This window comes from Myotis lucifugus, unplaced genomic scaffold, assembly GCF_000147115.1.
Source record: "Myotis lucifugus unplaced genomic scaffold, Myoluc2.0 scaffold_8, whole genome shotgun sequence".
Lineage (NCBI taxonomy): Eukaryota > Metazoa > Chordata > Mammalia > Chiroptera > Vespertilionidae > Myotis > Myotis lucifugus.
This window is the reverse complement of record NW_005871056.1, coordinates 2,063,408-2,075,484: the sequence shown is the minus strand read 5'-3', so window position 1 is coordinate 2,075,484 and position 12,077 is coordinate 2,063,408. Positions and strand designations below refer to the sequence as shown.

Here is a 12,077-nt window from a genome sequence, read left to right as displayed (position 1 = left end):
GTGGATCTTAGGTAGCGAAAACTGGAGTGAGTGAGGCAGCGGAGAAGGGAGCGAGCAGCGGGAAGGGAGCTCCCTTCTCTGCTTTGCTCCGGCCGCAAGAAGCCCTATTCTTGCAGGAATAGGCCTGAGGAAGCCTTATTTTTACAGGAATCTTCCTGCAATGGGCCTCTAGTTTTTATAATAAATTAAAGCCTATTTTATCTTCATCTGTTCATTTGACTTTTGCTTGAAACTTCTTTTGATGTGCAACCGTCCCAAGAAACAGATATTTGATCTTTTCTCTAGCAGCAAGGAGGCCTCCATTTTGGGGGCCAGTAATGAACAACACATAGATCTGAGCAAGATTACTTCACATCTCTGCATAAACCTTAATGTGATGCCCTCCAGACAGTCCCTACACAGGATGGGAGTTCAATTGCAACAAGTGACCGTAGCTGCTAAAGAAGGGAAAACTAACCTGAACATAGATTCAGAGAAGAATATGTATCATAGAAGTCAAAGAAGTTCCAGAAAGATGTCAAATGCACCCAAGTAGGAAAGAAACACAAAAATTTGGGACAAACGAAAGTTGCTAAAGCCCTTAGAAAGTCAAATACCCCAAAATAATCAAGAAAGGTAAGTAATTAATAAAATAAACTGTCGAGAAATTTCTTGGAAAAACTTAGTCACTAAGTTAAAACTAGAATAATCCTTCTGAGAGGCTCCATGCCCCATGATTAAGATCATGTGGCTAAATGATTTTTTGTGTCCTTTCCTTAACTATTCTTTGCAAATTATCTATGTACACTGTGAAAACTAAATTCTGTGTAGCTGCTACAATCTGAATGAATTATGGGAAAAAAGTGCTAAAAACTACATTTACTTTGTAACAAACACCCATGAGTAATATAGTAAGAGTTTAATACCTAATTGCTAAAAATGTAAATTACATACCAATTCTTAGTCTCATTTAAATGTTTACTATCCACTTGCAAGATTAAAAACCAGAGATCTACAAGAATTAAATTGCAGGTAGGTAATTTAAATTACCCACTTTTAGCAAATACCCAATAAAATGAAAATGTGTATTAGGCAGACATAGCATCCCTACCCAATAACACACCATCTACAATTCTACTCAACAATGCTAAAGTGTCCATTTATGAAGTTTCATAACACCCTCTTTATTTAGGAAAGCATGATTATTCTCTAAATCCTGATGAAGAATCCATAGCATCAAATAAGTAAGGTAGAAAGATATAGAAAAGTTCTGAAAAAAAAAGTTTCTAGTATTTCAGAATTTGGAAAAAGAACTTACATTCAGACAAGTTTTAAAATTCAAAAAGTCTCTGAAGATAATCCAGCTAAACTCAGAAGTTAACAACTAAGTGCACTAAAACAGAGAGATTAATACCTGCCTCAATGCATCTGGGTAGATAACAGGGTAGCAGTACTTCCCAACTGCTTCACTAATCTATATATATAAAAGCCTAAGCGACTGAACGATCCAAACGACCGGAATGACTGGTCACTATGACACGTACTGACCAACAGGGGGCAGACGCTCAACGCAGGAGCTGCCCCCTGGTGGTCAGTGCACTCCCACAGCGGGAGCGCTGCTCAGCTGACCAACCCATCCCGGTGGCCCACCAGCCCGACAGCAGACACTCACTCCCTCAGTAGTCCTGCAGGTCCAATCTCCAGAAAACAGGCCAGGCACTGATGGACCAGCGCCACCAGCACCATCCTGACAGTGCTGCCGGCCTCCTGGAAGTTGGCCTTGGGCACCGGGGCTGCTTCCCCTCCCTAGACACTCCACAAGGAAGAAACAATATAAAATCGGCCACCAGGAGGCTCCCAACAACCAGCGTGAATGTCAGAGGGACGGATCCAGATTCCGGGCCGGCAAGGGCCTTCCACCGCTCACCTGGAAGGCTGATTGCATCCCGGCGCCCCCATCTGTGCACAAATTCATACACCGGCCTCTAGTCAGTTATAAATGAGTTGAAGATATATATTCATTTACGTAAAATTCCATGAGTTTAGAGTTAGCTACACAGAAGAACCTAGTTCATAAGTTTAATGAATATATCTGAATAATAAAATATTCCCTACAACAAAAACTTGATTGTCATATTATCAGGCTTCAAACAAGAAGACATACCATATTTAAGAATCAGAAATAAGAGGAAGAAAAGTACAGTGAGTAGCTTTTCTAGGAATAGTAAAAATGTTTTTGATGATATGTTTTAGGGTTCAAAAGAACTTCCATGCTGCTAATTACATATCTAAGCTTTTTTTACCCTGTGGTATCTGGTATTGATTCAGGACTGGTGAAATAATTTGAACATTAGTCTAATCCAGCCGTGGGCAAACTATGGCCCGCGGGCCGGATCCGGCCCGTTTGAAATGAATAGAACTAAAAAAAAAAAAAGACCGTACCCTTTTATGTAATGATGTTTACTTTGAATTTATATTAGTTCACACAAACACTCCATCCATGCTTTTGTTCCAGCCCTCCGGTCCAGTTTAAGAACCCATTGTGGCCCTCGAGTCAAAAAGTTTGCCCACCCCTGGAATCCAAAAACCAGAGGAAAAGCAAATCTCCTTTGAAACAATGATACAAATCAAAGTATACAGATCCAACAATTGCTTGAAAAATCAATAGTGTGACTCTCCATTTTCACGGAAAAAAAGAGAGAAATTGTAGTAAATTCAGTAAAGATAAAATAGAGAAAAACATTTAGAATTAAAACTGTATTAGTTTATGATTCATGCAAGCCAAAATATCTGATAGAAAAGTAAAAGGGGATGGGGGAAGATCACACTAAATTGGGACTGAAGATAAGTGCTATTATCAGAAAATAAAAGTCCAAGAAAAGTAATTTCTGCATTTGGCCAGAAAATGAAGATGATAAATAGATGAGGGTGAAACTCTGATAGAAAAAAAAAAAATGAAAAGTTAAATTAAAGTATTCCATGATGAAATTTAGACTCATACAGTGTAGATTCTTACTTGATGGGAAAAAAAAGTGATGTTTTAGTTGTAGCTCAGTTGATCAATATTTGAAATACAGCAGTTTCACTCTCCGATGTGTGAAGGAACTTATTTTAGTCAAATTTTACATACTGCAAACTAATACCAACAGATATAAAAGTATGGCGTTTTTTGTTGTGCATCTTGAAACAACCCAAAATTTGTAGGCAATATACTTTCCATTATAAGTTTGTTTAAAATATCTCATTATGGAAGAGTCAAATATTTATAAACAGATTATAGTAGACTGAACCCCAAGATACCCATCATCCATCTTTATCACTAACAAATTCTTGTTTTATATCTACTCATCTTGCTGCCTTCTGAAGCAAATCTGAGACATCACCACATCTTTAAGAATTGCAGAGTCCTCTCTCAAAGATAAGGACTCTTTAAAAACATAACCACAGTTGTATTATAACCACATTACTAGTAAAAATAATACAATAGTTAAATCAAGTATCTAGTCAATGTTCAAATATCTCTAAAAATTTTAGTTTGTTCAAATCAAGACTCAAGAAATATCCATGCATTGCAATTTTTTGACACTTTAACTCAATAAATTTGTCCTTTTCTCTTTTTTATAAGAAACCAGGTTCTTCATCCTGTAGAAACTTCCCACATTCTGTATTTTATTCATTGATCCTCCATTTTGTTATTTAATCCATTCTTCTTCCCCCATTCTATATAATAAAAGGCTAATGTGCAAATCGACCAAACGGCGGAATGACCGGTCGCTATGATGCACACTGACCATCAGGGGAAGACACACAACGCAGGAGCTGCCCCTGGTGGTCAGTGCGCTCCCACAGGGGGAGCGCCACTCAGCCAGAAACCCTGAGCAGGGCTCATGGCTGGCAAGTGCAGCTGTGGTGGCAGGAGCCTCTCCGGCCTCCGCAGCAGCACTAAGGATGTCCGACTGTCTGCTCCATGGGGAGTGGGCCTAAGCAGAAAGTTGGACATCGCCTAAGGGCTCCCAGACTGTGAGAAGGCACCGGCCGGGCTGAGGGACACCACCACCCACCCCCCCACTCCCCTGAGTGGATGAATTTTGTGCACCGGGCCTCTAGTATTTCCTATAAACTGGTAGTTAGGTCTAGAGATCTAATCAGATTCAGGCTCAACTTTCAACGAAGTTCTTTATGGGCAGCATGATGGTTTTAGTACATGTTTACAAATTCTTTGGCATGCTTTCCATAAAAAGATGAGTCAAACTCCCCTCCATTTGAATATGTGCTGGCCTTCGTGATAGCTTCTTCCAGAGAATGCAGCATAAGGGATGCTGTAACATAGCGTCTGCCTGGTTCTCCACCCGGACACATCCTTGGAACCCAGACACCATGCTGCTAGGAAGAGAAGCAGCTACATGGAAGGGCTATGTAGAGGTGTTGGAGCCATAGCTCCAGAGAAGGTCTTTGCTGAGAACCAGCTTCAACAGCCAGCCATGTATGTGAGCAAGTGTTCAGAAATTCCAGCCCCTAACCTTCAAGCTGGCCTAGCCAACACCACGTGGAACAGAGACAAACTGTCCTGCTTACACCTGCCCAAGTTATAGATGCATCAACAAAATAAATTATGCTGTTGTTTTAAGCTTTGGGGTGGCTTACAATGCAGCAATAAATAACTGGTGTAGCCGGTGTGTACAATTCTATCAGGAGGCATGTACTGTTAACTTATCTCTCCTTTTATGATGCTGGCAACCACGGATGAGCATTGCCTAGGTCCATTAATTCACTAAAGGTTATAAAATGGTAAGACTATGATTTTATCATTTTTCCTTTATTATCTAAAATACATATATAAATAAAAATTCCCCTTCATCAATGTTTAGTTACCCTGAAGTACAGATCATCATAATTTTGGAAAATTTTATTGATTTCCAATAATTTACTCATGAATATTTGTGGACATAAAAGATCTATAAATGACAGAATAGCCGCTAATTCTGTCACAAAAGTTGTTTTATGACAACCAGACTATTCGATTTCTCTTTCGGATACGTTTTCATGTGACTGTAGTGTATGGGAGTGAATCAGGAAGTAAGAGATGGAGGACGACTAAACACCAACTCTAGAGCCCAAAAACCAGGATCCCAGGTACTTGATGGGAGTTAACTGGAAAGACATTCAATAAAGCAATTGTCTTCATAAAACAGAAAGACAATAAAGGGAAGCCAGGCAAATATCTGGCTGTCTATAAGGAAGAGTTTCTCAGACAACAAAGAGACAAAAAGAGTATTTCCTAAGCAAGAAAAGGGTTAAGAAAAGAGTGAAATGATAAAGGGCTTTGTCACTGCATTATAGTACATAATTAGGTAATTAGAAGTATTAAAACAGACAAAGCATTGGGCCCAGATGAATTACTGAAGATGCAAGTATTCAATAAGATGCCCCAAGGGAGAAAGTAAAGCCCTTGGTGAAGGTTTATAATCATGCAGTAGGACAGAGAAGCACAGAAGGACTTGGAGGAACAATAACCGATGTTATGCCCATACTTCAAAAATAGAATTCCAGAGCAAGCATTCATCCAAAATTTAAAATGAGTGGATGAAAACTCCCTAGAATACTATTAAACACCAAAATAACTACAATACATTACTCTGGTTTATTGTTTTATTATAGAAAAGCTGAAAAATCAAGCAAAAACCATACAGGAACAGTTTGATATAGAATGAACCCACACACTCCAGATACTTTTTCTTTCTGTGCTCCCTCTACTTTGGTTGATGATTTCACCATTCTCCCTATTCAAACAAATCTGCTTTCTTGTCATCTCAGGCACACAGCTGGATTTAATTCCCCAGTGTCCTTTTCAGGTAGCTGTGGCCCTGTCTTAGTGCTAGTCAATGGAATGAGAGTAGAAGTGATGTGTAACCCCCAAACTCATCCCCCAACCCCAGTGAGGGCCCATAGACCTTTCCCCTTACAGCTGGATAGAATGGAAAAAGGTCATCTGGGCGGCCTGGGAAGCTACATGTGGATTGTGGTACTTTAAAAATATATCTGAAAATTCTTGGATCACTTGGTCTGGGGAAAGTATCCCCTGAAGACGGACACTTAAGCAGCCACATGGAGAGACCCACATGGAGAGGAAGCCATACTGGTCCTCCAGGCTGGTCAGGCCTTTCAGATGACTGCAGCTCCAGCTGAAACCTGACTGCAATTTCTTGATACTCCTAAGCCAGAAGCTTCCAGCTAAACTGCTCCCAAACTCCCGACATACAGCAAGTATGAACTAAATAATTATTGTTTAAAGTTACTAAGTTTTGGTTGACTTATATAGTAGCAATAGATAACTAACATAGGTTTTGATACCTGAAATTGGGGTATTGCTAAAAAGCATAAGGTATGTGATAGATCTGTCTATGGAACTGAACAGAAGCTCCAAAGACCTTGCATAAAGCATCAGTGAAAGACTAAAGGGTGTGAATGAGATTGTTAGCAAAAGACAGACACAGCCCAGGAGGAGCTGGCTGCCAGAGAAGGCTTAAATAAAAGTGGGGTGTGGACGAAAGGGGCCACATGCTAACCTGACAAGCTCAGGGAAAGCCTGCATGGCGGTCTTGCAAACTCAGAGACCTAAAGTAACCACAAAGGATGGTCTGAAATTAAACTTTAACTAAAAGCAGTTATGGTGGGTAGTTACGTCCTAGGCCAGTATCTTCACTGACAAGGTCCAACATTGACCTTAACTGAGCCTATCTGTCTTTTTGCATCTATGATAACATATTCTTGAAATGTCTCCGTAACTTGTAACTTCCCTTTTTCTGGACCCCTTGGGGGTCCTCACAACCTAATGTGCCTGGGTGCCAGGACAGATACCACAGATTCCTTCATTGTTATATTAATTGTTGACTGTAACTATTCTGCACCCACCTAAGTATGTGTCTATCATTTTACTTTTTATCCAATCCCAGAGGTTTCCTCCCTTTGCTTTCTCCCGTCTCTCTAATCTATCACCAATGGATTTCATGAAACCCACCTACGTCCTCTCCTTTGATTGCAATGTATAAAAATAGATGAAAAAAAACACCATTCTCTGGAGCATTATCCCAATCCGTTGAGATAATGCTTCCGGGCAATTGTCGACAGTTTGGCTCAAATAAACTCACAAAAAATCTTTACAGGTTTGAATGTTTTTATGTTAACAGGGGAAAACATACAGGGAAAACATCCCTTATTATGTAGTCGCAACATGGCAATCCTTAGTTATAAGGAAAATAGAAAACATACCTAATAAACTGGGGATCTAACTAAGGAGCAATCCAGCCGGAGTGTTGAAGGTGCTGCCTGGTTTATACCTGTTACTTATAATAGAATGAAAGAAGCAAAGGAAGAACTGCACAACAAAAAGGAGCTAGGACTTGCTGGGTCTAAAAGAAAACATTTTCTTATTCTCAGCCTCTCTAGTCAGCAATTTGTGCTAATATTAAGACACTGCTTTTGGGCAAATATCAAATCTAAAAACAAAACTAAGGATGTGAAGGTAAAATCCTTTGTTAAGATCTCAGTAAAGGGATGCCCTAGAGCAGCGGTCGCCAACCTTTTTTGGACCTCACAGACCACCAGTGGTCCACGGACCACCAGATGGCAACCGCTGCCTTAGAGAGCCTTTCTGTCTGACAAGATGCCCTGATGCCCTGTAACGATTTAAAAAGCATGCCTCTCAGAGCCTTCAGCACTTAGATGTCAAGGATGTTACTAAACATCCAACACCGCACCCACAGCTGCTCACAACAAAGAGTTAATTGGTCCATAATGTCAATAATTCCAAGGCTAAGAAACTCTGCATTAGAGTACATGAACACAGAGGGCAGAAACAGCATCTATTTATTTAATATTTAATCGCCACCTCCTTCTGAATAAGATTTGAGGTAGTCACTCATGTTTCTGTCTCCTGTTTTCTTCTCAGAGTGCTTTGCATACAGAAGGTATCTGATAAATTGAAAAAGTGCTGAATCCAAGTAAACAAGGTTGACATAAAATATGATAGAGTAGTGAGTAGTAAGACCTAGAGTTCGAGGTATTATTTCTATTTTGGCCATTAACAAGTTATATTTTCCCCAGTCATATTCTTTCTGAACTTTAACTTTTCACATTTGCAAAACAAAAGGATTTACTACTAGATGACTACCAGTGACACAAATGCCTATTATGGGTGCCAGGCACTAGGGAAAATGAAGATACAAAACATAAGAACTAAGTACTCAAGAAACCTAGGCGAGAAAATAGACATTTTGTGTATGATCTATAAAAGAACAGACGAGACACAACTTCTTTATGAAAATCCTTAATTTATAGCACAGTAGCTCGTACAGGAATTTCTCAAATAGTATTTGTTGAATGAAGAAATAAATTGGCAAATCTACCAACATATAAACCAATGAAAAATGAAAATTAAATCTATGGACTGAAAAAAAAATCTATGGACTGAGGGACTGGAGGTAGGGAGCTGAAGTATAAGAAAGGTCAGATCAGAGCACTGCAGTCTGTTTCTGTAGTTAAAGACAAGAGAAACATATAGCTTTCATAGGCCAAAAACTGGTGGCGAACACTGATTTTAAAAAGGCAAAGGAAAGAAAGTAGGAATCTGTTGTGATGATAAGTGGTAGAATATAGCTGAGGAGGATTGCAGAAAAATCTCCAAAAGTCTAAATGGAAGGTAGGAGTTCGAAATCACCAGACAGGTGAGAAGATGAAGTGGAAGATTCGGATAGCAGGAGATATCAAACAGTGCAGGAGAAAGGGCAAGTGGGGCTGGAGTTTCAGGAGGTTGTATCTGTCACCATGGAAACAGAGGCTTCCATCAAACATTCTTTCTAGTTCTCCAAGGCCCTGAGTTACAGAGCAAGCCCTCTCTCCCACTGACTCCCCTTCTCAAAAACAACCCACTTTTAATTCATAAAGGTGAAAAATCAGGGAAATATATAATATACAGGGTGTCCCCAAAAATGTATACATAATGTCTATAGGTTCGATTACATTTTGAAAATGAAATGTATTTTAAACACTGCCTTTATAATAATTCAAAGTGTGTATCCATTTTGGGGACACCCTGTATGAATGTGTATATACATACATACGTATTTTAAGTGAAACACTCATTTACCCTTGAAGTAATAAAGTTGTTTCAATCCCAAATCTGCATGAAGTTCTCAGAAGGCTGTCATACTGTGGACTGGCTATGCCTATCAGGACTATTTCAGGATGAGGCACTACTTTACCGCCTCGCACACTTTACTTTTTAACATTCGCATCATCAATATTGAGCCCACAACTATAAACAGTGCTAAAAACATTGCTTAATCTCAAGTAGGGGGATCTCAACAGCCAACACTCTTCTGGTCAGCAGCTCGGGCTGACAGACTGTGCCGCTGCTACTCGTACCACTGCTCCTAAGTTCTGAAGACTTGGAGCATCAGGATGCTAATTAAGTACTACAACTGCACAGTCTGCAGCAAATACACCTATGTTTTCACTCAAATACTAATTTTTTTTCAAAAATATTGACTATTCCATAAATTGGAATAAATGTGCAGTATGAATGTGCATGCTTAAGTGGAATAGAAATGGGAAAAAATACACATTAAAAACAGAAGCAGTACAGGAAAATACATATTTCTAAATAAATACACACAGCCGTAATAATCAATATTTTGTTGTTACCTTAAATGTTGTCAAATGAGGAAGGACTACAGGCCATTTGACAGAAGAATTGTTTCTTATATTCCTGAAAATCTGTTTCCCCCCTCTTTAATATTTAAGAAACACACACACAGGTTGCCGACAGCTCTCAGAGAGCGGCTTGTGTTGTAGTTTTCACTTTCTCGGCTGTGAACAAGTGCATATGCGAGGGCTGGTCGTGCATGCACAAGCGTGTACTCTGCCTGCGTTAAATAAAACCACAACACAACACCAAGTGCATCCACTCATTCGTGTGTGCCTGCAGTCCACCTCGAGGAGACTGAAAATATAAATACAAGCTGCTATTTTGGTGCGATCACACGAAGATGGCAGCTTGTGTGTTTTTTTCTCTCTAACATTTTAACACTGGGCAGATTGTCTGCATTAACACACACCCAAATCAATTCTGCTCTGAAACTGCTTATAAAATCTCCCTTCCCAGAGGAATTTCTTCTTTATTTAAATAAAAAATGGGCTTGGAGGAAGCTGTATAGAGATACCAACATTGAGGACACCTTATATTTATAAAGTGTGACAATCTTGTCACTTTACAGAGTACTGACAGTATTCCTCCCAACGTGGGAACTATGCAGAAGATGCACTTTAAACAAGAAAAAAAATCAACAAGTTCACTTTGTAAAAGCACTTTTGTATGTCAGTAATATAGAAGAAATTTTCAAAGTAGTCTAATTTTAAGCTGCCTACTATAACATAATAAGTAAATTTGACCAAAAACTCAGATAAGACTTGTGTACTACAAAAATTCATGGTTTCTTAAGGGCAGAGAAAGGAAATAAAAGCAAATATTTAGCATAGGCCACATCTAAAAGTTCACTATCAATAAAAAAGAAAATGCAGACATTCATATCATATATACTGTACAAAAACATAACACTGAGTTCACCACAGTGCTGTCCAACAGAACTGTCTATAAAAAAAATGTTCTATATCTATGCTGTCCCATACAATAGCCATTAGCACTTGAAATATGACTACTATGAATGAAGAAGACTTCATAAAAATGTTTTAATCTTAATTAATTTAAATTTAAATAGTCACATGAGCCTGGTGGGTACCAAATTGGACAGCACACATCTATAGTTTTAAAGAGAATTTCAGCGATTACTAATGAACCCACAAAATATCAAATGAAGAGCTAAAAATAACTGAGACACAGTTGCTTAAATAGATTGTCAGAAGCTTTATGAAAACTATAAACAAAAGGAAACACTAATTTGAGAAAGTTGGATCTTTACAGATCTGACCATAATATGGAGATTAAGTAGGAAGGAATGGATTTAACTGATAAATGAGCTGCCTGAAGTGCTAACTGCAATAACCCTACAATAACCAGAAACAAAAGACCAAACATTGAAGGTGAAGAGTAGCACATCCAATAGGCAATCAGATAAACTTTTAAGTAGAGTCAAAGTTACAATGATAAAAGTAAGTTAAATAATTTTAATCATTTAATTGAAGGAAAAAGGAGAACACATCTGAAGAAAAGAAGATACTATTTGGCAATAGCTTATAAATATGTTAATTTGCAGATGATGTTATAGACACTATAAATATACTTTTAGAATAGACCTTGACAGACCAAATAACAGACTTCTATGGCATCTAATATGGAAATGATATTTTATTTCAAACTCATTACTTCCCATCATCTTAAATATTACTGTGTTTCATTTAATGTTTCAGCCTTTGAAGCATGGCAAATTGTATTGGAATGGGCGATTCAGGTTCTGAATCAGAAACACTGTAAAATGGAACTCCTGGATTTACGTTTTTATCAGGTTTTTCAGAAATAAAAATGAGAAGAGTAACAACCTCATTAGGTTGAGATAAAGTACAATTAATTGAAATGAATATAAAACCCTTTGAGGCAAAAAAGAATTAGAATAAAAATATGTTAAAATTAGTTGAAAGAAGAGATAATACTTAATACAGTGACATATTCAATAATAATGCAACAATGCAGCTTGTGAGATGAAATTATCTTATTTAAACTCAGAACGGCAGGCTGATAGTTACTTTTTTAAGTGTGCGTATTTATATCTCTCATAAACATCAACTTGACTCTATACTGTGAGACAAAACAGCATTAGTCCATGCCCTCTACGGGCTTACTGTTAGGTTTCAAAGAGGAGATGGGCTACCACCAGAGCTCTTATACATACTGTTTCTATCACAGCACCAGTTAATTTGGGCTGTAACTTTTTTGGCTGCTTTCTCTATTAGATTCTGAGCTTCTTAAGGGTCCTTGCCATATTTATCTTGGCATCTCCAGTGCCTGGCTCCCAGAGGAGATTAGAATAAATGCATTGACTATATTGGCAGATTGAATACCTTGGCAGGTCTAAATAAATAGAAAA

General features: G+C 38.4%; 1 protein-coding gene across 7 annotated transcripts in view; it reads right to left on the bottom strand.

Annotated features, from left to right (window-relative positions):
• The window catches only part of TBC1D5 (TBC1 domain family member 5), a 417,125-nt gene that overhangs the window by 164,198 nt on the left and 240,850 nt on the right, over window positions 1-12,077 (bottom strand). The gene's annotated exons all lie outside the window — the stretch shown is intronic.